Genomic DNA, 26417 nt, shown 5'->3' with positions numbered 1-26417 from the left:
AATATCAAAATTATTAATAATTTCAAATTCCTCATTATGCAAACCAGTCAGCACACGTTTATATATATATATATATATATATATATATATATTTGTATTTTATTTACGGGTAACCAGGTGCACACTCCCAACACTCAGACATTAATTTACAAATGAAGCGTTTGTGTTTAGGTAGTCCACCAGATCAGAGGCAGTAGGGATATCAAGAGAACATCCCTGGTCAAGTGCAAGAATTTGACTATTTTCTTGTCAAAATGTAATGAGTACTTTTGGGTGTCAGGAAAAACGTATGAAGTAAAAAGTACATTATTTTCTTTAGGAATGTAGTGAAGTAAAAGTTGTCAAAAATATAAATAGTAAAGTACAGAAACTCCCAAAAACGACTTATGCTGTACTTTAAAGTATTTTTACTTAAGTACTTTACACCACTGTTCTAAGGCGATGTCAGAGACCAAGTTTCACTTACCTTAGACTCCCAATGTGTCCCAAAGCAAAGTTTCACTGTGTTTGACATTTCTCAACGCTCTCATAAAGAGTTTGTGTAACTTGGGTGCAAATGTGTTCCTCCAGTCTTTATTGTTAGGCCTGTAGTTTTGGAACAGTGACTTTCCATTTCACTGTCAACTCTGTGTGTGTGTGTGTGTGTGTGTGTGTGTGTGTGTGTGTGTGTGTGTGTGTGTGTGTGTGTGTGTGTGTGTGTGTGTGTGTGTGTGTGTGTGTGTGTGTGTGTGTGTGTGTGTGTGTGTGTTAAGAGAGGTCTCTGGTGGTGGTGTAGGCTTTGAGTCACAGAGCCATGTCTGTGGTTTTGAAGGATTACATTTTCTCTCACCAGAGCAAACACCTATAATTTGGAACCCGACTCAGGTTGCTTAGGTGCCCACTCTTTGATATACAGTACCAGTTAAAAGTTTGGACACACCTACTCATTCAAGGGTTTTAAATTATTTTTACTATTTTCTACATTGTAGAATAATAGTGAAGACATCAACTATGAAATAAAACATATGGAACCATGTAGTAACCAAAAAAAGTGTTAAACAAATCAAAATATATTTTGTATCTTAGATTTTTCAAAGTAGGCACCCTTTGCCTTGACAGCTTTGCACACTCTTGGCATTCTCTCAACCAGCTTCATGAGAAATGATTTTCCAACAGTCTTGAAGGAGTTCCCACATATGCTGAGCACTTGTTGGCTGCTTTTCCTTCACTCTGCGGTCCAACTCATCCCAAACCATCAGTAGCACATTAGAGGCTGCTGCCTATAGGCATAGACTAGAAATCACTGGCCACTTTAAGGAATGGAACACTAGGTACTTTAATAATGTTTACATATCTGGCATTACTCATCTCCTATGTATATACCGTATTCTATACTATTCTATGGTATCTTAGTCACTTAATGTTTACATATCTTGCATTATTCATATGTATATACTGTATTCTATACTATTCTACTGTATCTTAGTCCGTTCCGATCTGACATCGCTTGTCCATATTAGAGGTCGACCGATTAATTGGAATGGCTGATTAATTAGGGCCGATTTCAAGTTTTCATAACAATCGGTATTTTTGGCCACTGATTTGCAGATTCTTTTGTAATTTTTTTATTACATTTTTTATTTTTATATATAAATATTTTTTAACTAGGCAAGTCAGTTAAGGATGCATTTTTATTTTCAATGACGGCCTAGGAACGGTGGGTTAACTGCCTTGTTCAGGGGCAGAATGACAGATTTTTTTACCTTGTCAGCTTGGGGATGCAACCTTACGGTTAACTAGTCTAACCACCTGCTTTACATTGCACTCCATGAGGAGCCTGCCTGTTACGCGAATGCAGTAAGAAGCCAAGGTAAGTTGCTAGCAGCATTAAACTTATCTTATAAAAACAATCAATCATAATCACTAGTTAACTACACATGGTTGATGATATTACTAGTTTATCTAGCCTGTCCTGCGTTGCATATAATCGATGCGGTGCGCATTCGCGAAAAAGGTCTGTCGTTGCTCCAACTTGTACCTAACCATAAACATCAATGTCTTTCTTAAAATCAATACACAAGTATATATTTTAAAACCTGCATCTTAGTTAATATTGACTGCTAACATGAATTTCTTTTAACTAGGGAAAATGTGTCACCTCTGCAACAGAGTCAGGGTATATGCAGCAGTTTGGGCCGCCTGGCTCGTTGCGAACTGTGAAGACTATTTCTTCCTAACAAAGACCAAACGGGGGATGATTTAACAAAAGCGCATTTGCGAAAAAAGCACAATCGTTGCACGACTGTACCTAACCATAAACATCAATGCCTTTCTTAAAATCAATACACAGAAGTATATATTTTAAACCTGCATATTTAGCTAAAAGAAATCCAGGTTAGCAGTCAATATTAACCAGGTGAAATTGTCACTTCTCTTCCGTTCATTGCACGCAGAGTCAGGGTATATGCAACAGTTTGGGCCGCCTGGCTCGTTGCGAACTAATTTGCCAGAATTTTACGTAATTATGACATAACATTGAAGGTTGTGCAATGTAACAGGAACATTTAGACTTATGGATGCCTCCCGTTAGGTAAAATACGGAACGGTTCCGTATTTCACTGAAAGAATAAACGTGATAGTTTCCGGATTCGACCATATTAATGACCTAAGGCTCGTATTTCTGTGTGTTATTATGTTATAATTAAGTCTATGATTTGATAGAGCAGTCTGATTGAGCGATGGTAGGCAGCAGCAGGCTTGTAAGCATTCATTCAAAATAGCACTTTCGTGCGTTTTGCCAGAAGCCCTTCGCAATGCATTGCGCTGTTTATGACTTCCAGCCTATCAACTCCCAAGATTAGGCTGGTGTAACCAATATGAAATGGCTAGCTAGTTAGCCGGGTGCGCGCTAATAGCGTTTCAAACGTCACTCGCTCTGAGACTTGGAGTAGTTGTTTCCCTTGCTCAACATGGGTAACGCTGCTTCGAGGGTGGCTGTTGTCGATGTGTTCCTGGTTCGAGCCCAGGTAGGAGCGAGGAGAGGGACGGAAGCTATACTGTTACACTGGCAATACTAAAGTGCCTATAAGAACATCCAATAGTCAAAGGTATATGAAGTACAAATCGTATAGAGAGAAATAGTCCGATAATTCCTATAATAACTACAACCTAAAACTTCTTACCTGGGAATATTGAAGACTCATGTTAAAAGGAACCAACATCTTTCATACGTTCTCATGTTCTGAGCAAGGAACTTAAACGTTAGCTTTCTTACATGGCACATAATGCACTTTTACTTTCTTCTCCAACACTTTGTTTTTGCATTATTTAAACGAAATTGAACATGTTTCATTATTTATTTGAGGCTAAATTGATTTTATTGATGTATTATATTAAGTTAAAATAAGTGTTCATTCAGTATTGTTGTAATTGTCATTATTACAAATAAATAAATAAAGCGGCCGATTAATCGGCATCGGCTTTTTTGGTCCCTCAAATAATCGGTATCGGCGTAAAAAAAATAATCATAATCGGTCGACCTCTAGTCCATATGTATATAGTCTTACTTCATTCCTACTTAGATTTGTGTGTATTGGGTATATGTTGTGTAATTAGTTTGATATTACTTGTTAGATATTACTGCACTGTCGGAGCTAGATGCACAAGCATTTCGCTGCACCTGCAAGAACATCTGCTAATCACGTGTATGTGACCAATAACATTTTATTTTAATTGGGTTGAGGTCGGGTGATTGTGGAGGCCAGGTCATCTGATGCAGCACTCCATCACTCTCCTTGGTCAAATAGCCCTTCCAGAGCCTGGAGGTGTTTTTTGGGTCATTGTCCTGTTGAAAAACAAATGATAGTCCCATTAAGCTCAACCCAGATGGGATGGGGTATCACTTTAGAATGCTGTGGTAGCCATGCTGGTTAAGTGTGCCTTGAACCACACATGCGGAGATCATCCATCCATTCACCTACTGGTTGGAACGAGGATCTCAAATTTGGACTCAAGTTTTGGGCAGACATCAATCGGTCTAATGTCCATTGCTCGTGTTTCTTGGCCCAAGCAAGTCTCTTATTATTATTGGTGTCCTTTAGTAGTGGTTTCTTTGCAGAAATTCAACCATGAAGGCCTGATTCACGCAGTGTTCTCTGAGCAGTTGATGTTGAGATGTGTCTGTTACTTGAACTCTGTGAAGCATTTATTTGGGCTGCAATCTGAGTCTGCTGCAGAGGATAAGTTCATTAGAGAGTTACCAGAGGTAACTCTGGGTCTTCCTTTCTTGTGGTGGTCCTCATGAGAACCAGTTTAATCGTAGTGCTTGATGGTTTTTGCGACTACACTTGAAGGAACTTTACAAGTTCTTGACATTTTCTGTATTGACTGACCTTCATGTCTTCCAGTAATGATGGACTGTCATTTCCCTTTGCTTATTTGAGCTGTTCTTGCCATAATATGGACTTTGTCTTTTACCAAAAAGGGCTATCTTCTGTATACCCCTCTACCTTGTCACAACACAATTGATTGGCTCAAACGCATTAAGAAGGAAAGAAATTCCACAAATTAACTTTTAGCAAAGCACACCTGTTAATTGAAATGCATTCCAGATGACTACTTCATGAAGCTGGTTGAGAGAATGCCAAGCGTGTGCAAAGCTGTCGTTAAGGCAAACGGTGGCTACTTTGAAGAATCTCAAATATAAACACTTTTTTGGTTACTACATGATTCCATGTGTTATTTCATAGTTTTGATGTCTTCACTATTATTCTACAATGTAGAAAATAGTTGAAATAAAGAAAAACCCTTGAATGAGTAGGTGTGTCCAAACTATTGACTGGTACTGGAGATGGCCTAGTGAGTGCTTCTAATGTCTGACAAACCTGTCAAATAGTAGCCTAGTGAATGCTTCTAATGTCTGACAAACCTGTCAAATAGTAGCCTAATTTGTTCTTATCTGAACCTACACTGTAAGTGTAATTTTTCTTGGCTAATTGAAAAACAAGCTAGTTCTAAGAGCGTATTCATTTTGTATCAGTTTCTAATCAAACTGAAATTTGTCCTGGCTAGCACCTCATCATGATGTTAAACAGGCTGTCGTGTCTTTGGCATCATTAAAACTGAAGACTTATTTATCAAATAACTCTGTAATTATTATTACGCGATTAATCATATAACTGTAATTAACTAGGAAGTCGGGGCACCAAGGAAAATATTCAGATTACAAAGTTATAATTTTCCTAATATAACTTTCAGATATTTTAATATCTGATCAATTAGTCTTCGAATTAATGAATTATTATTTACCTCACGTTAGTCTCATTCCAAACGTCGTAAATTGTTGGTTATCTGCACGAACCCGGTCTTCACTATGAGTCATCCATTCATCAATTGTCTTAAAATCATTTATTTGCTAACTAGGTAATTCACAGAAATGCATAACAAACAGTAGATATGGTAACAAGGAAATGATAGAATGTGGGCTAAACCGGCATGGCGGCTTGTTAGACAAAAGGGGAGTGGGGGGTCAGCTGAGGAGGCACAACAGAGTTGATAATTATAACAATTGAAATGCTAATCCTTTGCACCTGAACGCTCACTCATTCGTGAATAATTGCAATCAATATATATATTTACGCTCAGTGTGTCGTTGGGATCTCTGTTGAAAAGTTTGTTTCTGTTGGAGAGTTTGTTCTCTCTCTCTCTCTCTCTCGTGGTTAGAATGGATAGTTCAGAGTGACATTCATTCATGTCGTTATAGGATAGATGTTTCGGCGGTTGTCGGTCTTCGCGTTCAGTGATACCGAATTCCTAGCTGCAGACTAGTAATTAATATCAAAGACTTGTTCTAATTCTGTCGGTATCGATAGTCTAAGAGTTTAACCACGTGGTATGGTTAAAAGTTCAGCAAGAGAAGTGCATGGTCTGCAACCTTTAGCCATCTCGTAATTGAGGAAAGCTTGGTCTCCTCTCAAACCTTGGTCCTCTCGTTATCGAGGTAAGCTGGTCTGGTGATATAAAACCCCCACCTAGGGACATAGAAAAAGGCTGTCTCATGACGCCAGGTCCTGTCTGTGCCCCTGGGGGCGTGCCAATGACTTAGTGAAACTTTAAACAGAAATACAATTCTCTCACATTAACATCATTACATAGCATCCCATCATCTCACAAATAGCTTCATCCTTATTCATTCATTTTATACAACAATTAGATGTAAGCCTCATAACTGAGGCTATTATATAAACAGCGTTATGGTAATGTAGCCGTATTGTCTCTCATGAGTTTCACAAAATTGTACCAAACGCACCAGTTCGTAGCTGGATTCTTCACCGATCTTTTATACATTCTCCAGAACATAAATATTGTTCGGACCTCCAGTTCTGTGAGGTGGAAGAAATTCCTTTGTTCTCTCTATGAAAACTCTCTCTCTATACTGTGGCCATGAGGAGATAGTCTCCTCCAGGAATTTACGACCTCTCTGACCACAGCAGCTTGGGTGTAGGAGACAGAGGGAGATGGTGCTCGCTGTGTCCAAAGAGGGCAACTTCATGACACAGGCCATTGACCCTGAGGGTTACTCACTTTAGATGATGTTCTTTTCCAGGCCTTACGTAAGGCATGTAGGGTATCCCTCAGAAATGAGAGACCTCCTCCCGGCAGTGACGTTAAGCCTTTCTCACCCTAACCCGAGCTATCTGTCCCTACAGCTAGCCAGCTACTGTGGTGATATGTTCCTGCACCTGTGGGGTAAATTTACTGTGTGGAAATTGAGGCCATGCTGCTGGTCTGATGACATGCTGGCCTTCCACTGGAGATGGATGGTCAAGACAGGAGAGGAAGGCTCTTTTTGCACATAGCTTCTCCGAGTAGTCCATGTGGCTCCAGTCCAATGCAAACTATCTCAAAAGGATGAGGTGTGAGGTGGGGGAAGTACAATTTGAGTTGGGACACTTTAAGTCGTGTGTGTTTGCAGTGTGTGTATGCGCTCTGTGCACCCACCTGTGTCCTCCTGAATGACAGGCATTTGACAACCTGCTGTGAGATGCCTTACCTCAGCCAACTCTATGACAAATATTTGGAGAGAGACAACCATGGATAGACACAGGCCATGTTTACCAGAAAACAGAACAGCAATTCTGTGGAAATGGTGGTTGTTACATAACCAGCCGATGGAACCTCTCCCTCCTTGGTCATCTGGCCTGGTACTGACCCAACCTTCAGAACCCTGCCTTCCTCCTGTCTTGCCCTCATTCTTCCTTCCCTCAGACTTCCTGGGGGGTTCCAAGAACTAGCCACTCTGTGGTTCTGCATAGCAGCGAAATCAATCTGACAAGGCAAGGCGTGTTGGAGAGTGCTGCTGACAACCTGTCCATATCTCATAGTGGGGTGATGGCAGGTTGGGATGGGAAGAAGACCCATGGAAATTTCTGTGTTCCTCTGATGCGTACAGTAGGTTATAAGAAACTGGCCTAATGAATAGCTTTAAACAGGCCCAATAGCAGATGTCCATTATAACCATGATCAGGCCTAGGCTATGTTCCGATGAGTTGTTGGTTGGTTGCATTAGAATTTGCTGCCTCTTAAATGACAGGTTTAATAGCTAGCCATTAATGTGTTATATCATGATGGAACAAACACCCACTGGGCTAATCTTGCCATGTCTGTCCTTCATAGATTAGTGTGGTTTGGCTCCCCTCAACCAAAGGCATGTTTTGCTATTTTATTATTGCAGGCATTGTCAAGGTTGAGACACCTCTGGTCCTGGACATTTCACCTGTTTAAATGTTTTTATTCTAGTCTGTCATTTGGCTGAGAGGGAAAGAAACACGCGTCTTACATTGTCAGCATCACTCTCGTATGACGATTGCAGAGTTGGCTGGAGGCCACAATTCCCTACCCCATTAGCACGACCCTGGTCCTCCCCTCTACCCTCCTTTCCCAGACCCACAGTGTCTGCTGTGAGTCACTCAGCCCCTGTTAATCTGAGATCCCTCTGAAGTTTGGGCTCACTCACTCACACACTCACACACACACTCACACACTCACACACACACTCACACACCTCACACACTCCTGTCCCGCTGGCTCTGTGATTACTGGGGTTTAGTGGGTTGGGCAAACACTTGGAGTGGGGCGGGGTAAGGGTTAGCCCCGTAGCAACAGGATGAAAATGGCAGAGACATCGAAAGGACAGGATAAATTTACACATTCACTCATTTGCCCTAATATGGCTCTGCTCACACACCAATTTATGTAGCCTAAGCCATCAGAGACATTCAGTCACATATCCTTAATAAGCTTTCTAAACACAGACAGATGACCTTAATACTTTAATATAGCCTAGTCCAATTCTATAATTATTCTTTTGCCTAGCTTTAATGCAGAGTTTCCCAAACTAGGGGTCGAAACCCCATGTGGGGTCGCCTGATTTTTAAAAGGGGATCGTGAGAAAAATAAATAAGTGGTTGTAGTAAACAGAGCGGTTTCTATTTACCTTCCTACAAATGTGGCGCTGTCCTGTGAACTATTTAAGTTACAAAATATTATCAACCCATCACTGAAAGAGAAGACTCTCAGGAACACATACAGTATGTGTCTTCTCTTTTCCTCTACAATGCCCACAAGCGTAATTAGAACACAGTGGACAAGACTAGGTGCTAAATCAGTGGAGGAACAAAAACATAATGAATGACATGGAACTCTATTCCACATCAAGTAGCTGACGCAAGCAGTAAAATTAGATTTAAAAAAAACACCTCATGGAACAGCAGGGACTGTGAAGCAACACAAACATTGGCACAGACACATGCATACACACACACGATAACATACGCACTATACATACACATGGATTTAGTACTGTAGATGTGGAGTAGGGGCCTGAGGGCACACAGTGTGTTGTGAAATCTGTGAATGTATTGTAATGTTTTAAAACTGTATAAACTGCCTTCATTTTGCTGGACCCCAGGAAGAGTATCTGCTGCTTTGGCAGCAGCTATTGGGGATCCATAATAAATACACATGATGCACATATTCTGTCAAAAGTACTGTCAGACTGATTTGTAATAGACTGCCGTGTGTGTATTAAACTTCTGGGGTTTTTGTTGTTGTTTTTTTTACTTGTGAGGTCATTTTTATTTATTTAATCAAAATGGGGTCGGGGCCAAAAGTTTGGGAACCCCTGCTTTAATATCTTTCACACTCTTGTTGACTGACAGATTTAAACTAGTGATGGACAGATTGAGAGAGAGATTTGGTATTCTCTTTAGGCTGGCCTATTCTAGGACTGTGTGGATCATATGAAATCAGATCTGACAACTGAGCCATATCTGATATTATCTATGCACACACACTCTGTCTTCTGCCAGGATGGGAGGGGGTTTCCCTGCCCCTGAGAGGGAGGGGACTGGGGAGACTAAAGCCCTTCTGGAGGGACACTATGGCTTTATTTGTGCACCATCAACTCTAAACCAAGGAGTGACACTGCCAGGAAAAGCAATAACTCCCTCCATACCTCTGATAGTCCAACATTTTAACTGCCAATCATCATTCCCTTCATAGGTCACAGACAGTAATTTGGACACTGACTGTTATGTAAAGTGTATGTTCCCTGTGGCTCAGTTGGTAGAGCATGGTGCGTGCAACGCCAGGGTTGTGGGTTCGATTCCCATGGGGGGCCAGTACAAAAAATAAATGCATGAAATGTATGCATTCACTACTGTAAGTCGCTCTGGATAAGAGCGTCATTTCAGCAAGCCATGACACCTACCATCTCTGATTTTTCTGAAATAATTTCTGTAGTTAGAAACAGACAATTATTTTTCAGGAATGTTTATCTTATCCAAGTTTAATTTGAATTAGCCTTTTTATTTTTTTATTTACAGGATTCACATAATATTCAACAAATTATAGTACCCAACATCTGATTTGGACCAAACTTCTTCCTACCATTGAGTAAAACATGAGAAATCCAATAAAATGGTCAAAAGCCATCCATGGAACCCCCACATCCCATGCAAATCCCACCCCAATAACCAGTATACAGGATCTGTTCTCTATGTTTGACACGTTAATATGGAGCTGCGGCTTGGAGTATTGCTTCTTCAATATTTGTATCTGTGAATCTGGTAATGTTTGTTTTCCTCTGTTAGAGAAATTAGCCATTGAAGTCGCTTGCATTATTTACCATAAATCAGTGCGACAGTACCATGTTTTGCCACTAGATGCCACTGTTTCTGCTACCACACCCTTTTATACATTTTCCAGGTTTATTAAATGAGTCAACATTTTCTTTGCAACTTTGGGTAGAAAACCAATCGCTTTTGCTCATGGTTAAAGTATATTGTGTGGTCAAGCCAGTCCTCCATGAAAGCAATTCAGTTTGTCCTTCTCTTAGCAATGTAATGAATCAACCCAACTCTCCTTGAATAGTCCAACAAATGGAAGCTCTCTGAGGGCTATCCATATGGTGCAATTCTCATATGAATAATTTCCCTACAAGCCTATGGAGAAATTGGCTAGTGACTAACCCTAATAAAAAAAAGAATACAATTATAAACATTTTACATTTTAGTCATTTAGCAGACGCTCTTATCCAGAGCGACTTACAGTAGTGAATGCATACATTTCATACATATTTTTTTTCTGTGCTAAACCATTGCATGGAAGTCATGTTTGTTAATACAATTATTAGAAAACATCTCTCTCTCTATATATATATATATATATATATATATATGATTAGTGACATTTAACATGTCACATATACAGTGTGTATTTGGGACTTTTACTGTTGAAGAGACCATAACATTGAAACCATTAGAACTGCTGTAGCCTAATGGTTTGCTTGTTCACGGGAATGGTCTAACTAATCCATACTTTTTTTGAAGGACATAGAGGGTCTGTTTCCTGGACAATCATTAAGCCAAAGAGAATGACAAACTGAATTGCTTTCATGGAGGATTGGCTTGAATTGTGAGGATGAGCATACAATCTATTTTCATCATGAGCAACAGCTATTGGTTTTCAAACCAACATTGCAAAGAAAATGTTGTGATCCATTTAAACAACAACGAGACCTCCAACATGGATAAAAGGGTGTGGTGGCAATTAGAAGGAGCAGCGGCATCTAGTGAGCAAAACTTGGTACTTTCACACTCATTTATGGTAACTAATGCAAGTGATTTCGATGGCTAATTTCTCTGAACAGGGGAAAAATAACAACCAGATTTACAGGGAATACATTACAAAGAAACAATACTCTAAGCAGCAGCTCCATACTACTTGTCAAACATGGAGAACTAATACTGGTTGTTGGGGTGGGATTGGCATGAGGGGCCCGTGGGTGGCTTTTGATCGTTTTATTGGATTCCTCATGTCTTACTCATTGTTAAGAAAAATGAATGTCCAAATCGGATGTTGGGTACTATATTTATTGAAGATTCTATGAATCCTATAAATAAAAATGACCAATTTGGGTGGAATCAATTAGCTTAATTCTAAGATGTAATTATATTTTAACAAAATAGTGTTTCAGGAATGCTAATCTTAACTACAGAAAGGATTTCAGAACAATCTGAGATGGTGGGTGTCAAAATCCCACTTTCTTGTGCTTTTTAAGGCGGAATGACTCGCTAGTTGTTAAGAAGCATAGTTGGCTATATAAGGCTGACGTGTGCTATATAAGGCTCCATAAGTGACTGTTATGCCAGGGAAATCGGTTAGATTGAGTGAGAGGGAGGGAGGCCCTGGTATTTGTCCTTGAGAGTACACAAGCGTGGCTCCGTTCCATAGTAACAGCCGAGTCGTTGGAACCTGCTTTGTTAGGTAGAGTATGCAGGAGGTGTAGGAAAGACCATGGCAGAATCCTGTCCTGGTGCCAACTTGCCTACATTCCTCCCTCTACTCCACCCTACCTTACCCTACTCCACCCCCTTCTCTCTCTCTCTGGCACCCTATTGCTCTAATTAGAATCTGATGCACTTTTGTTGAAGGATTACTGCCTTATATTGAGCCTGGGATCTCATTTTCACTGGTTTATTATAACATACTCTGGCACAATGGCTGTCTCTTTCTCCCACTCTGGCTCTCTCCACTTGTCCTATTTTGCTATGATAGGGTCAGGCTGATCCCTCCTGTTTTCTTCAGCTGGGGATCACGTGCAGCACATCACCCAGAGAATTATGGACTTGAAGAGTATGAAGGGATTTGAGACTGCAAAGGGGTTTAGTTACAGATTGTGGAATCAGGGAAGTGCAAAGTAGTGATGTTGAGGGATTGTAAAAGGTGCACAATACAGAAATCGCTCTGCTATTTCCTGGTTGCTAAAATTCTAATATTTCCTAATTTCAGTTTGTGACAAAACAAGCAAGTAGTGTAGAGAATCAGTGTACCATCTAAACCGCTGTGAAATATATTTTCCATAACCCAAAATATTGTATTTTCACCTGTTTTGAAGCTGGTGTACAAAACCGAAAGTAAGACGCAAAAAACAAAACGTAAGCACGGGAAGCATAGAAATAGCGCACATAGAACAGATCTACCGCTTCTTAGACTTGATTTCAATGAGAATGACTGATCTATAACTAACATTTCTATGTGAATTTGGTTAAGTTACCCAAAAAGTTAGATATTGCAGCTTTAAGGGGTCGATGGGGACAGAGGAATTGTATTGAGAGGGAGTGGTGATAATGGTGGAGAGAAGGTAAAAATGACTAGGGCTACTATTTACTCTCTCATCATCAATCTGACACACTCACACACTGACCATATTCCAGCTCCCCACTTATTGGCACAGACCTTGAATTGTAAATTACTTTTATGTTTAAGATATGGAAAATGTCTATGCAAATTGCAAATCTCTCAGCTGATCTGAATCTGTTGTAAAGTAGGCTACTTGTAGGGTTTGTTATTGCACATTTTCAGTCTGTATGTGGATGTATTCATCTATTTAGCTGCCTGTAAGAATGTAGGCTATAGGGTTTGTTTACTGAATATGTGTGTGTGTGTGTGTGTGTGTCTTGCTCCATCAGAACGCTTTCTTCAGTGACTCAGGCTGCAGTACTTTTCCACTGTGCTCTGCAGCTTTCTGTCTGCTGTGGGACTCAGTGGCCTGCTCATTGGACCAGGCCCAGTTTCCCCATCAACACCCACTCAGGGGCCTTCATCACACCCATCACCCAATCCACTGGCTGGCCAGCTCACCTCAACAGCCAGCTAGACACCCCGTCTCTCAAACCATCAGACACTGCTCTTCCTTTCTGATAGTGATTCAGCAAGCGCTGCAGATGGAGAGTTTTGGCTGGGCGGGTTCATTAGACAGAGGCGAGGGAGGGCTACCTCTGTGATCTATCCAGACACACATGCACTCTCCCTCAAGTGTTCACACAAGCACTGCAATGCAGAACCATGGCACAAATTGTTTGTCAGGACACCAAAACACACTGTTCTCCTGCCTAAATAACTTCTATCAACAGCCTGCTTCACTGCCCACACTTGTTTTAAAAACACACACTGACTAATGACTATGCATCTGAAGCAAAAACCTATTATCAACATGAAGCCACAGCAGCCTAATAACCCACCTACATCAGACCACCAATGCTGTTTCCCAACAATTGGGCTGTTTTTAGTGTGTGAGGGTGCACTGTGCAGGATCTTGACTTAAGTATTGCGTTTCCAGGGTGAGAGCAGATTCCAGCCCTCAGTCACCCTGCAATGATCATATTTCCTATTTTAATATGATCATATTTCCAAGTGGAGCTTTAAAAGCCAAGCTTGAATGGCCCAAAGGCAGCCTGTCCAGACTCTCTTGCTCTCCTTCTCTCCAGAGAAGTAATTTTCCCTTTTCAACCCTCTCCCCATCGTTTTCCATCTTCTCCATGTTGCTTTCCTTTGGTTTACCTGGGCCTCTAGTCCTGTTAGTGTCTGATACACAGCAGATAGGTGGACGGTGTTGATAGGCTACTTGTACTGACTGGCTCTCCTTTTCTGGTCATGAACAAAGGACAACATGCATGCAGGACAACGTGAACGAAGTGCATGGGTCCTAAGGAGAGCCAATCCTTGGCTACGTGCATGGATGGGATGTTTGCGTCAGTGGTGGTGGCATTTCTTTGTGTTTGTCAGCGCTCAGGCTTTTAATAGCATGTGATAAGGTGTGTGACTGCTGATATTTAGGGCGAGAGGTGTGTGTGTGTGTGAGAGAGCGGTTATATTTAGTGTTGATGAGCCATAAGGCATGTGTACACCCATCCTCTCACCTCACGTGTGGTGAGATGAGATCTCTGGGTGTGGAAATCTCAGGAAGGCTGGTGCACACACACCAACTTGACACATCGAACCTACAGAAGGGTTGGTTGCTTAGCAACAACACGGACATGTGCGCAACTGGGGAAAAACAGAGTTGTCTTAGATTGTTGTCAACATGTGAAATATATTTAGCCTCCAATGTTTGTTTATTAAAAACATAAATACATTGAGCACTTGTCTCTCAAATGCATCATTATAGTTGTTGGTTAGCTAGTTTGTGAATTTTTGCCATATTAGCATTGACATAAAATCAGTCAAAACACCTCAAGACGTGGTATCAAGAACAAGATGAAACTAGCTGAAATGAGCCACTTAAAGTTAGGTAGTTTCTTGTCATTGTTGCTATCTATCTAGTCATCCAGAATCACAACCGACTTATGCCACATTGAAGTGTGCAAATCGTTTTCGTGATGTTGTCAGCTAACCCATGTATGCCGTGGTGTCAGGGCTCTATGCTGACCTTTTCGACAAGGAGCACATTTTGAAAAATGTAGGTGAACACATATTTAGGAGCACAGCGAAAAATATTTAAGGGTAATAAAGCTAGAATCCTTAATATTTTTCTTAAAATACCAGGTCATACAGCAAAATATTTAGGTGCATATGGGAGTAAAATGGTCGCACTGTAGAGCCCTGGGAGTCAAGTTGACAGGAGAGAGATGCCTCTCCACAGAAGAAGACCCTATTGACCTGCTGGCTCAGGCTATGTTGTGGTTAAGGCCTTCATTTCCATTGCAAAGATGCTATGAGGCTGCGCATCCCTGGCCACTGTATGGAAATGGCTTGACACAACATTCAAACATAAACAAATCATACACCCACTACAGGTATGCTAGATCCCTGTAACCTTGCCCTGTTTATGAACAGATGCTGCTTTCTGGGTTCTTGGACACTGACTGAACACTGAGGAGTGGGGTGGAGCCAACATCCGTTTACCCCTAGCAGCAGGGGGCAATGGCTAAACTAGTGGAAAGAGGCTCTGTCGCGCAAACCCTTGCACCACTGATCAGTGTGTTCAGGTGCTGTCCTTTTAATAACAAATATTTAAACTCTCAGCAAATTGAAACAACGTACTTGAGGAGAAGCGCACTGCATTACAAAATTAGATTATTTTCAAAGCAAATATATTTATTACATTTTGTTCCAAAGACTGCTTTCAAAGACTCAAACAATGAGGGGTGTGTCCTCCAGTCCAGACAGCCTTAACTGGGGCCAGTGATGCAATTCTGCTATCCTGGTTACCGGCAGGATATGAAGTCAGGGTGGGAACTAGGGCTGGGCGATATGGAGAAAATGCAGTACCAGTCAAGAGTGGACACCTACTCATTCCTGTGTTAAAAAAAATAAAAATGTTTTTCTATTTTTTTATATTGTAGGATAATAGTGAAGACATCAAAACTATGAAATAACACATGGAATCATGTAGTAACCAAAAAAGTGTCAAACAAATCAAAGTATATTTGAGATTCTTTAAATACCTCCCTTTGCCTTGATGACAGCTTTGGACATTCTTGGCATTCTCTCAACTAGCTTCACATGGAATGCTTTTCCAACAGTCTTGAAGGAGTTCCCACATATGCTAAGCACTTGTTGGCTGCTTTTCCTTCACTCTGCGGTCCAACTCATCCCAATTGGGTTGAGGTTGGGTGATTGTGGAGGCCAAGTCATCTGATGCAGCACTCCATCACTCTCCCTCTTGGTCAAATTGCCCTTACACAGCCTGGAGGTGTTGGGTCATTGTCCTGTTGAAAAACAAATGATAGTCCCACTAAGTGCAAACCAGATGGGATGGCGTATCGCTGTGGTAGCCATGCTGGTTAAGTGTGCCTTGAATTCTAAATAAATCACTGACAGTCTCACCAGCAAAGCACCATCGCACCTCCATGCTTCACAGTGGGAACCACACATCCAGAGATCACCCGTTCAACCTACTCTGCACCTCACAAAAATCTCAAATTTGGAAAATCAGACCAATGAACAGATTTCCACCGGTCTAATGTCCATTGCTCGTGTTTCTTGGCCCAAGCAAGTCTCGTCTTCTTATTGGTGTTCTTTAGTAGTGGTTTCTTTGTAGCAATTTGACCATGAAGGCCTGACTCACACAGTCTCCTCTGAACAGTTGATGTTGTCTGTTACTTGAACTCTGAATAATTTATTTGAGCTGCAATTTCTGAGGCTGATAACTCTCTTTAAAATGGCGCCGAAAGAAATGGCAGCAGTTTTACAGGCGCCCAACCAATTGTGCTATTATGTGGGGGTTTTTTTTCGTGTTATTTGTAACTTATTTTGTACATGTTTCTGCCACCGTATCGTACGGCAAAAAAGAGCTTCTGGATATTTACATTTACATTTTAGTCATTTAGCAGACGCTCTTATCCAGAGCGACTTACAAATTGGTGGATTCACCTTATGATATCCAGTGGAACAACCACTTTACAATAGTGCATCTAAATCTTTTAAGGGGGGGGGGGGGTTAGAAGGATTACTTTATCCTATCCTAGGTATTCCTTAAAGAGGTGGGGTTTCAGGTGTCTCCGGAAGGTGGTGATTGACTCCGCTGTCCTGGCGTCGTGAGGGAGCTTGTTCCACCATTGGGGTGCCAGAGCAGCGAACAGTTTTGACTGGGCTGAGCGGGAACTGTGCTTCCTCAGAGGTAGGAAGGCGAGCAGGCCAGAGGTGGATGAACGCAGTGCCCTTGTTTGGGTGTAGGGCCTGATCAGAGCCTGAAGGTACGGAGGTGCCGTTCCCCTCACAGCTCCGTAGGCAAGCACCATGGTCTTGTAGCGGATGCGAGCTTCAACAGGAAGCCAGTGGAGAGAGCGGAGGAGCGGGGTGACGTGAGAGAACTTGGGAAGGTTGAACACCAGACGGGCTGCGGCATTCTGGATGAGTTGTAGGGGTTTAATGGCACAGGCAGGGAGCCCAGCCAACAGCGAGTTGCAGTAATCCAGACGGGAGATGACAAGTGCCTGGAATAGGACCTGCGCCGCTTCCTGTGTGAGGCAGGGTCGTACTCTGCGAATGTTGTAGAGCATGAACCTACAGGACACCTGCATGAACCTACAGGATATCAGGACAGCGATCACTCACCTCGGATTAGACTAAGATTTTTTCTACAACAAGGAGGACGCACAGGACATTCTCCAAACGCCCAACAGGGCCGACATCACCGTTATTTGCAAGAGGAAGCGGCGCAGGTACAGAGGACAAAGAGCCGGATGCCTCGTCAGGACCCGGAGAAAGCTGCCGTTACCGTCAATACTACTCGCCAACGCGCAATCATTGGACAATAAATTAGACGAGGTACGATCACGAATATCCTACCAACGGGACATCAAAAACTGTAATATCCTATGTTTCACGTAATCGTGGCTAAATGACGACATGGATATTCAGCTAGCTGGATATACTCTGTACCGGCAAGATAGAACAGCACACTCCGGTAAGACGGGTGGCGGTCTGTACATATTTGTAAACAACAGCTGGTGCACGAAATCTAAGGAAGTCTCTAGATTTTGCTCGCCTGAAGTAGAGTATATTGTGATAAATTGCAGGCCACACTACTTGCCTAGAGGGTTTTCAGCTATACTTTTCGTGGCTGTTTATTTACCACCACAGACAGATGCTGGCACTAAAGCTCTACAAAGCTCTCCCTCGCCCTCCATTTGGTAAATCCGACCACAACTCTAGCCTCCGGATTCCTGCTTACAAGCAAACTTTAAAGCAGGAAGCACCATAAAGCACTATAAAAAAGTGGTCAGATGAGGCAGATGCTAAACTACAGGACTGTTTTGCTATCACAGACTGGAATGTTCCGGGATTCTTCCGATGGCATTGAGGAGTGCACCACATCAGTCACTGGCTTTATCAATAAGTGCATCGAGGATGTCGTCCCCATAGTGACTCTACGTACATACCCCAACCAGAAGCCATGGATTACAGGCAACATTCGCACTGAGCTAAAGGGTAGAGCTGCCGCTTTCAAGGTGCAGACTCTAACCCGGAAGTTTACAAGAAGTTTATAAGAAATCCTGCTATGCCCTGCGACGAACCATCAAACAAGAAAAGCGTCAATACAGGGCTAAGATTGAATCATACTACACCGGCTCCGACGCTTGTCTTATGTGTCAGGGCTTGCAAACTATTACAGACTACAAAGGGAAGCACAGCCACGAGCTGCCCAGTGACACGAGCCTACCAGACGAGCTAAATCACTTCTATGCTCGCGTCGAGGCAAGCAACACTGAGGCATGGATGAGAGCATCAGCTGTTCCGGACGACTGTGTGAACACGCTCTCCGTAGCTGACGTGAGTAAGACCTTTTTAAACAGGTCAACATACACAAGGCTGTGGGGCCAAACGGATTACCAGGATGGGTGCTCCGGGCATGTGCTGACCAACTGGCAGGTGTCTTCACTGACATTTTCAACATGTCCCTGATTTAAGTCTGTAATAGCAACATGTTTCAAGCAGACCACCATAGTCCCTGTGCCTGAGAACACAAAGGCAACCTGCCTAAATGACTACCGACCCGTAGCACTCACGTCCGTAGCCATGAAGTGCTTTGAAAGGCTGGTAATGTCTCAAATCAACACCATTATCCCAGAAACCCTAGACCCAGTCCAATTTGCATACCACCCAAACAGATCCACAGATGATGCAATCTCTATTGCACTCCACACTGCCCTTTCTCACCTGGACAAAAGGAATAGTTATGTGAGAATGCTATTCATTGACTACAGCTCAGCATTCAACACCATAGTACCCTCAAAGCTCATCACTAAGCTAAGGATCCTGGGACTAAAGACCTCCCTCTGCAACTGGATCCTGGACTTCCTGACAGGTCGCCCCCAGACGGTGAGGATAGGTAGCAACACATCTGCCACGCTGATCCTCAACACTGGAGCTCCCCAGGGGTGCGTGCTTAGTCCCCTGCTGTACTCCCTGTTCACCCACGATTGCATGGCCAGGCACGACTCCAACACCATTAAGTTTGCAGACGACACAACAGTGGTAGACCAGATCACCGACAATGACGAGACAGCCTATAGGGAGGAAGTCAGAGACCTGGCCGGGTGGTGCCAGAATAACAACCTATCCCTCAACGTAACCAAGACTAAGGAGATGATTGTGGACTACAAAAAAAGGAGGACCGAGCACGCCCCCATTATCATCGACGGGGCTGCAGTGGAGCAGGTTGAGGGCTTCAAGTTCCTTGGTGTCCAGATCAACAACAAACTAGAATGGTCCAAACACACCAAGACAGTCGTGAAGATGGCACGACAAAGCCTATTCGCCCTCAGGAAACTAAAAAGATTTGGCATGGGTCCTGAGATCATCAAAAGGTTCTACAGCTGCAACATCAAGAACATCCTGACTGGTTGCATCACTGCCTGGTACGGCAATTGCTCAGCCTCTGACCGCAAGGCACTACAGAGGGTGGCGCATACGGCCCAGTACATCACTGGGGCTAAGCTGCCTGCCATCCAGGACCTCTACACCAGGCGGCGTCAGAGGAAGGCCCTAAAAATTGTCAAAGACCCCAGCCACCCCAGTCATAGACTGTTCTCTCTACTACCGCATGGCAAGCGGTACCGGAGTGCCAAGTCTAGGACAAAAAGGCTTCTCAACAGTTTTTACCCCCAAGCCATAAGACTCCTGAACAGGTAATCAAATGGCTACCTGGACTATTTGCATTGTGTGCCCCCCCAACCCCTCTTTTATGCTGCTGCTACTCTCTGTTTATCATATATGCATAGTCACTTTAACTATACATTCATGTACATACTACCTCAATTGGGCCGAGCTATTTGCATTGTGCAGAAATTGATGAAAAATATGACTTTTTGGGGGGGTTGAATTGTTTTATACTGTTCAATCAGAATGGCAAAAGACCCATTGAAATCACTTAGAATGTATGTGTTGCCACCCTAGGGTCACGCACTACTCATAAAGCAAATGTAGTACTTTTATTATAAAAAAAAACATAAAATAGCTTATTTTTTTTAAGTACTGTGATATGGCCAAAATATATTATATATTATATCGCCCAGCCTTAGTGTGTGTGGGTGGGTGCCGTTATGATGCTGTGGGGGTGGGTGCCATTATGATGCTGTGTGTGTGGGTGCCGTTATGATGCTGTGGGGGTGGGTGCCGTTATGATGCTGTGGGGGTGGGTGCCGTTATGATGCTGTGTGTGTGGGTGCCGTTATGATGCTGTGGGGGTGGGTGCCGTTATGATGCTGTGGGGGTGGGTGCCGTTATGATGCTGTGTGTGGGTGTGGGTGGGTACCGTTATGATGCTGTGTGTGTGGGTGGGTGCTGTTATGATGCTGTGTATGTGGGTGGGTGGGTGGGTGCTGTTATGATGCTGTGTGTGTGGGTGGGTGCCGTTATGATGCTGCGTGTGTGTGTGGGTGGGTGCCGTTATGATGCTGTGTTTGGCATTACTCAGCTCTGACACAGATTGACTCACGTACTGCAGTGGCTTAGATTAGAAGACATTAAGAGGGGGGCTTTGGATGGGCTTGGCTGTTTTGTAGGAATCCAGGGAGGGGTAAATTCCATTTAGAGTCAGTCAATTTAGGAAGAGAATTAACGTTTCTGCTTGCCTGCAGCCTTAGCATGATGCCCTCCGAAGTGGGTCAAATAGGTTGGCATCTCTCATTGGCAACTTGACATAGCCAATGAGAAAGGTCAGTGACCCCCTTCATGCATGCCATGGATAGGTTTTAGAGGATTTGTGTGTGGTGTGTGTGGGCTGTGGGCACATCTGTAGCCAAGGTAATGCAGCTGTGTCCGGATGGCTGAAGTGATCAAATGTCACCCGTTGCACTCTGGTGTCAATGCTGGTATTTATGGACCTGTTACCTCTCATGTGCGTGTAGCTTGTTCGTGTTTATAAACTTGTGCAGAGAATGTTGGTACAGTGCGTGATAAAGCATTCTGAGCCTATTTAGTGTAGTCTGTGTGCATGTTTCTGCATGACTCTGTGCATGTCTGTCTGCGTGTGTGTATGTCTGTCTACGTGTCTAAATGTGTGTTTGTTTGGAGGGAGCTATGTATTAGTCTCTGAATAGCCGGTAGCTCTTTGGTATTTTACAGGGGGCTTACGTGGTGACCTGTAAAGACTTGGTCAGCAGCACACTGATCTGATGTAATCTGGACTGATCCGTCATCTGTCCGTCTGGGGAATAGGCTGACACTGAGGTGAGCCAGCTGAGCCTTCTTCCTGAAACAGCCCAGCAAGAGTGGGAGGAGACAGGTCAGCAGAGGTGTGTTGTGGCGTTTGTCCTTGTGTACAGTCAGTCAGTGGTATTACTTCTGCCTTAAGACGCCTACTACACCTGTAGCCTATCTATTCCATTCTAAATACAGTGCATTCGGAAAGTATTCAGACCCCTTGGCTTTTTCCACATTTTGTTATGTTACAGCCTTATTCTTATATAGATTTATGAGGTGGGGGGTGGAAACAATTGAATCTACACACAATACCCCATAATGACAAAGCAAAAACAGGTTTTTAGGAATGTTTGCAAATATATTAAAAATAAATTCAATTGATTTGAACACGATTTGGAAAGGCACACTGCACACCTGTCTATATAAGGTCCCACAGTTGACGGAACTTGTCAGAGCAAGATCCAAGCCATGAGGTTGAAGGAATTGTCTGTAAAGCTCTGAGACAGGATTGTGTCGAGGCACAGATCTGGGGAAGGGTACCAAAACATTTCTGCGGCATTGAAGGTCCCCATCATTATTAAATAGAAGTTTGGATCCACAGAGACTCTTCCTAGAGCTGGCTGCCCTTCTCGGGGGAGAAGGTCCTTGGTCAGGGAGGTGAGTTCCTCTATGGAGATGGAAGAACCTTCCAGAAAGACAACCATCTCTGCAGCACTCCACCAATCAGGCCTTTATGGTAGTGGCCAGATGGAAGCCATTCCTCAGTAAAAGTCACATCACACCCTGCTTGGAGTTTGCCAAAAGGCACCTAAAGGACTCAGACCATGAAAAACAAGGTTCTCTGGTCTGATGAAACCAAGATTGAACTCTTTGGCCTTAATGCCAAGCGTCACATCTGGAGGAAACCTGGCACCATCCCTACAGTGAAGCATGGTGGTGGAAGCATCATGCTGTGGGGATGTTTTTTAGTGACAGGGACTGGGAGACTAGTCAGAATTGAGGGAAAGATGAACGAGCAAAGTACAGAGAGATCCTTGATGAAAACCTGCTCCACCCCAGTCGGAGCGCTCTGAAGGTTCACCTTCCAACAGGACAACGACCCTTAGCAAACAGCCAAGACAATGCAGGATGGCTTCAGGACACGTCCTTGAGTGGCCCAGCAAGAGCCTGGACTTGAACCCGATTGAACATCTCTGGAGAGACCTGAAAATAGCTGTGCAGCGATGCTCCCCATCCAACCTGACAGAGATGGAGAGGATCTGCAGAGAAGAATGGGAGAAACTCCCCAAATGCAGGTGTACCAAGCTTGTAGCGTCATTCCCAAGAAGACTCTAGGCTGTAATCAATGCCAAAGGTGATTCTACAAAGTACTGAGTGAAGGGTCTGAATACTTATGTAAATGTAATATTTTTAAGTTTGTTTAATTTTTAATCAATTAGCCAAAATTTCTAAACCTTTTATTTGCTTTGTCATTATGGGGTATTGTGTGTAGATTGAGGAGGGGGGGGAAATAAAAATATATATTTTTAGAATAAGGCTGTATCATTAAAAACAAAAGTCAAGGGGTCTGAATACTTTCCGAATGCACTGTATGTTCTAAAGCACTTAAAATATAGGCCTTACACATTCCTAGAAGTAGCTTTACAAATCCAGGATGTTTTGGAGTTAAGCTCAGTTCTGCCTACAGTGCTAGCTTGCTTGTTTACGAGCTACAGCCTTTGTCCATGTGTCCCTTCATAGCCCCAGGCTGCTCTCTGGGTTCACTACAGTAGTTCCTCCCTTCTGTCTGAAGTCACTCAGCACCTACATATTAGCACCACTCCAGTTACTCCTCTGTTCTGCTCTGCCCAACGTGCCAGTACCCCTGGCCTCATGTTAGTATGAAACTAACCTTGCCCACCTCCTGCCCCCTATGAGCACTCCAGCACCACAATGTGCCCACCACCATACTCTAAGACATTCTGTCCGAGGCTCTCTGACATTCCACCACAACCCGACCTCTGTCGTTCCTCATGCAGCCGTGAGAAACTAGCATGGTGACAACCCCAGCTGAACAGCAGACCTGTCAGACTCTCAGTGTCACTGTAGACCAGGAGTATTCAACTCTTACCCTACGAGGTCCGGAGCCTGCAGGTTTTCTGTTCTACCTGGTAATTCATTTCACCCACTTGGTGTCCCAGGTCTAAATCAGTCCCTGATTAAAAAAAAAAAAAAAAATGCAGTGGAACTGGCTTCGAGGTCCAGATATGCGTTTGAGGGCTGTAGACAGATGTTTTTGTCAACTTATTTGTACCTCCATACCATTAGTTTGATAGGACATCCACAACTACTTCAGCATGTCAGTCAGTCACAGCTCCATAGGGTAGAATGTCATCCTGATCCTGTCTAGCTCTGTGGGCTGGAGGCTTCTAATCCATTTTGGGGTCTCCTGAGGATATTTCCCTCAAAAACCATTGAGTCCATTGTTGTGCCCCTCCCTTAAAGTCTTGCAAGTCTCTTCAAAGTTCAGGCCAAAGTCAACATGTCTGCAGTGCTGGCAATGACCATTGGAGTGAGAATGTTATTTGCCAGTAGGTCAGACATTATTGGCAAGACGTGTCATTTGGGGCTGTGTGTGTGTGTGTGTGTGTGTGTGTGTGTGTGTGTGTGTGTGTGTGTGTGTATGTGTGTGTGTGTGTGTGTGTTCTATGGAGACTGTGTGGAGGTGAAAAGGACCACTTCCCTGAGCTCTGTGCTCCTATTGTCAGCAGATCGCTGTGTCTTTGTCTCTCTGGAACACACGACAGGAACACTCAGGGCATTAAACAATCTACCTCACTAACGGCCCCATGCCGCGCTACTGCTCTTCAGCAAGTCCACTAGCATCTCTCTCACGCTCTCTCTCTCGCTCTCTCTGACATTCTTGTGCCCCTCCCTAAAGTCTTGCAAGTGTCTGCAAAGTCTAGGCCAAAGTCAGCATGTCTGCTGGCAATAGGCTACCGTTGGCATGGATATTGACCAATGTTCAGGTCAGAGATGATTGGTCAAGCGACAAAGCCAGAGCAGTGTCAGTGTATTGCTTCTTTAGTGTTGTATAATGTGGTTGTGTGTTGCCTACCTGACAGTCCCTTTGTGCCTTGTGCTGTCAACCTGTGTTTGTCTGTGTGTTTTAGTTCCTGTTTTTTTTCCATTTCCCCCATTTCTTCCCTGTAGTTTTCCAGGATGCTGGATTAGAGATATTACTGTGGGGATTGCTGCTACTGCCTGTGATCTGAGGAGAACCAGCCAGTGTCTATCCCCTCCTCTGCTACTGGGCCAGGCACGCGGGCACACACACCCTACTGGCAATTCCACGGTAACAGAATTACACTTTGACACGTTTTCACTTTTAAAATGTATGCCAAACAAAACCATTTTTTCCAAAGTTGAACAAACCATGCAACTTTATGCACAGTCTCACTGCTTTTAACAATTTCCACAGAAAATTTTACAAAAACTCATTTAGTGGAAGAACTTTAATGGAATTACAATAAAATCTTATTCAGGTTTTTATGTGACCAAAAACTCTGTTAAATATCTGCTCCGAATGAAGATTGAAATGTCTGCTGAAAGACTGGGAAGTCAGCTATGACGTGGCACCTTAGCTTAGAAAACATCTATTTTGGTTATTGAACTACAGTAAGTGAAGTGGATTTACACCTTGTAACAGAATTATGGTAATGCGATTACATCGTGGGTCCCTGGTCTGTACTACACAGAAAAGCATAATTATGTTTGTCATTCTCCTCATGTTTCACAAGTTTGGTCATCACAGTGCAGCATAGCAGAGTACAATACAGAACAGTGGTGTACATGGCAGTACAGTACATTACAATGGCTTGATGTTAACATTACAATGTACTGTACTGCTGCATTGTATAAGACTACTCTATTGTGCTCTACTCACTGTACTGCACTGTGCTATCCAAACTTGTGAAACATACATCTATGATAGGTTCAGATTTGGTCCGTCTGTGGACGTTAACATCAAGGCCATGGTGGACTGACCAACTTTCAACTACTTTTGGACGTCGGTGTCGGTCGGTGTCGGTCGGTGCTGATGCTCACAGTAAATGGAAAGAGAGGGGACTCATGGTTAGGTGTCTGTAAGAGCTGGGAGAGGTGACATTTAACTGGAGAGAGAGACAGACGGAGAGGGGGAGGGGTTGCTGAACATAACAGTATGAAAGAGGGAGAACTGTAGAAGACCCAACTGTGGTTTGACTATTATGATTTCCCATTGTATCCAATTCAGTTGCAGTAATTCCCTTTAATATATTTTTTGGTAAGAGTTTGAATTAATCATTCATAAACAAAATGGATATAGTAATTTTAACTCATTGCTAGGTCTACCATTACTTGATACTTCTATGACTTAATTTCACAAAAATATAGACTCTTAGCTTTCATTTGACACGCAATTTGGTATGCTCCAATGAACTTCACATGTTGGTGCTCATGGGTCCTTTTCCATGGAATGCCTGTCCTGTTGTGACTGGCAATTCTGTGAATGAGGAGTTGGTATGTTCTCCCTTCTTGAAACAGATTAGCCTAGGCTACCACGAAGGGAAGGATTAGTGTCCACCCTGCAGCTCAGGAAACACAATCACTCCCTGTTCTCTCGCTATTCACTGACTCTTTCTGCTGTACAGGGCCCTGCTCCCAGTCAGCATGTTTTGCCTAGCTAGTAGTTATAGGCAATGTTGGCAGTTTATCGTCAGAGGAATCTGGAAGACAACAAACACTGTTTTATTATGTTTTATGTTGCCCTTGAGACTACCCTTACCTTAACTGACACCATTATTTGTACCAGACTGCTGTTTGTTCTATAATCAACATTATGTGGCTCAATGTTATTTGTCATAATGCAAACCATTTGTTACTGTGTTTACCAGTGTGTTTGTGACATATTTGACTGTCTTTGCAAA

General features: G+C 43.0%; 1 protein-coding gene across 2 annotated transcripts in view; it reads left to right on the top strand.

Annotated features, from left to right (window-relative positions):
* LOC106565807 (inositol hexakisphosphate kinase 2) overlaps positions 1-26417 on the top strand; it is a 33267-nt gene that overhangs the window by 547 nt on the left and 6303 nt on the right. For both annotated transcript variants that reach the window (XM_014133363.3, XM_014133362.3), the window contains exon 2: positions 24664-24805. The gene's annotated coding sequence lies outside the window, so the exon portion shown is untranslated. The remainder of the gene's footprint in view (positions 1-24663; positions 24806-26417) is intronic.

The sequence above is a fragment of the Salmo salar genome, chromosome 12 (genome assembly GCF_965601325.2).
Source record: "Salmo salar chromosome 12, fSalSal1, whole genome shotgun sequence".
Classification (NCBI taxonomy): domain Eukaryota; kingdom Metazoa; phylum Chordata; class Actinopteri; order Salmoniformes; family Salmonidae; genus Salmo; species Salmo salar.
The sequence above is the reverse complement of the archived record's forward strand: the minus strand, read 5'-3'. Positions and strand labels throughout refer to the sequence as shown.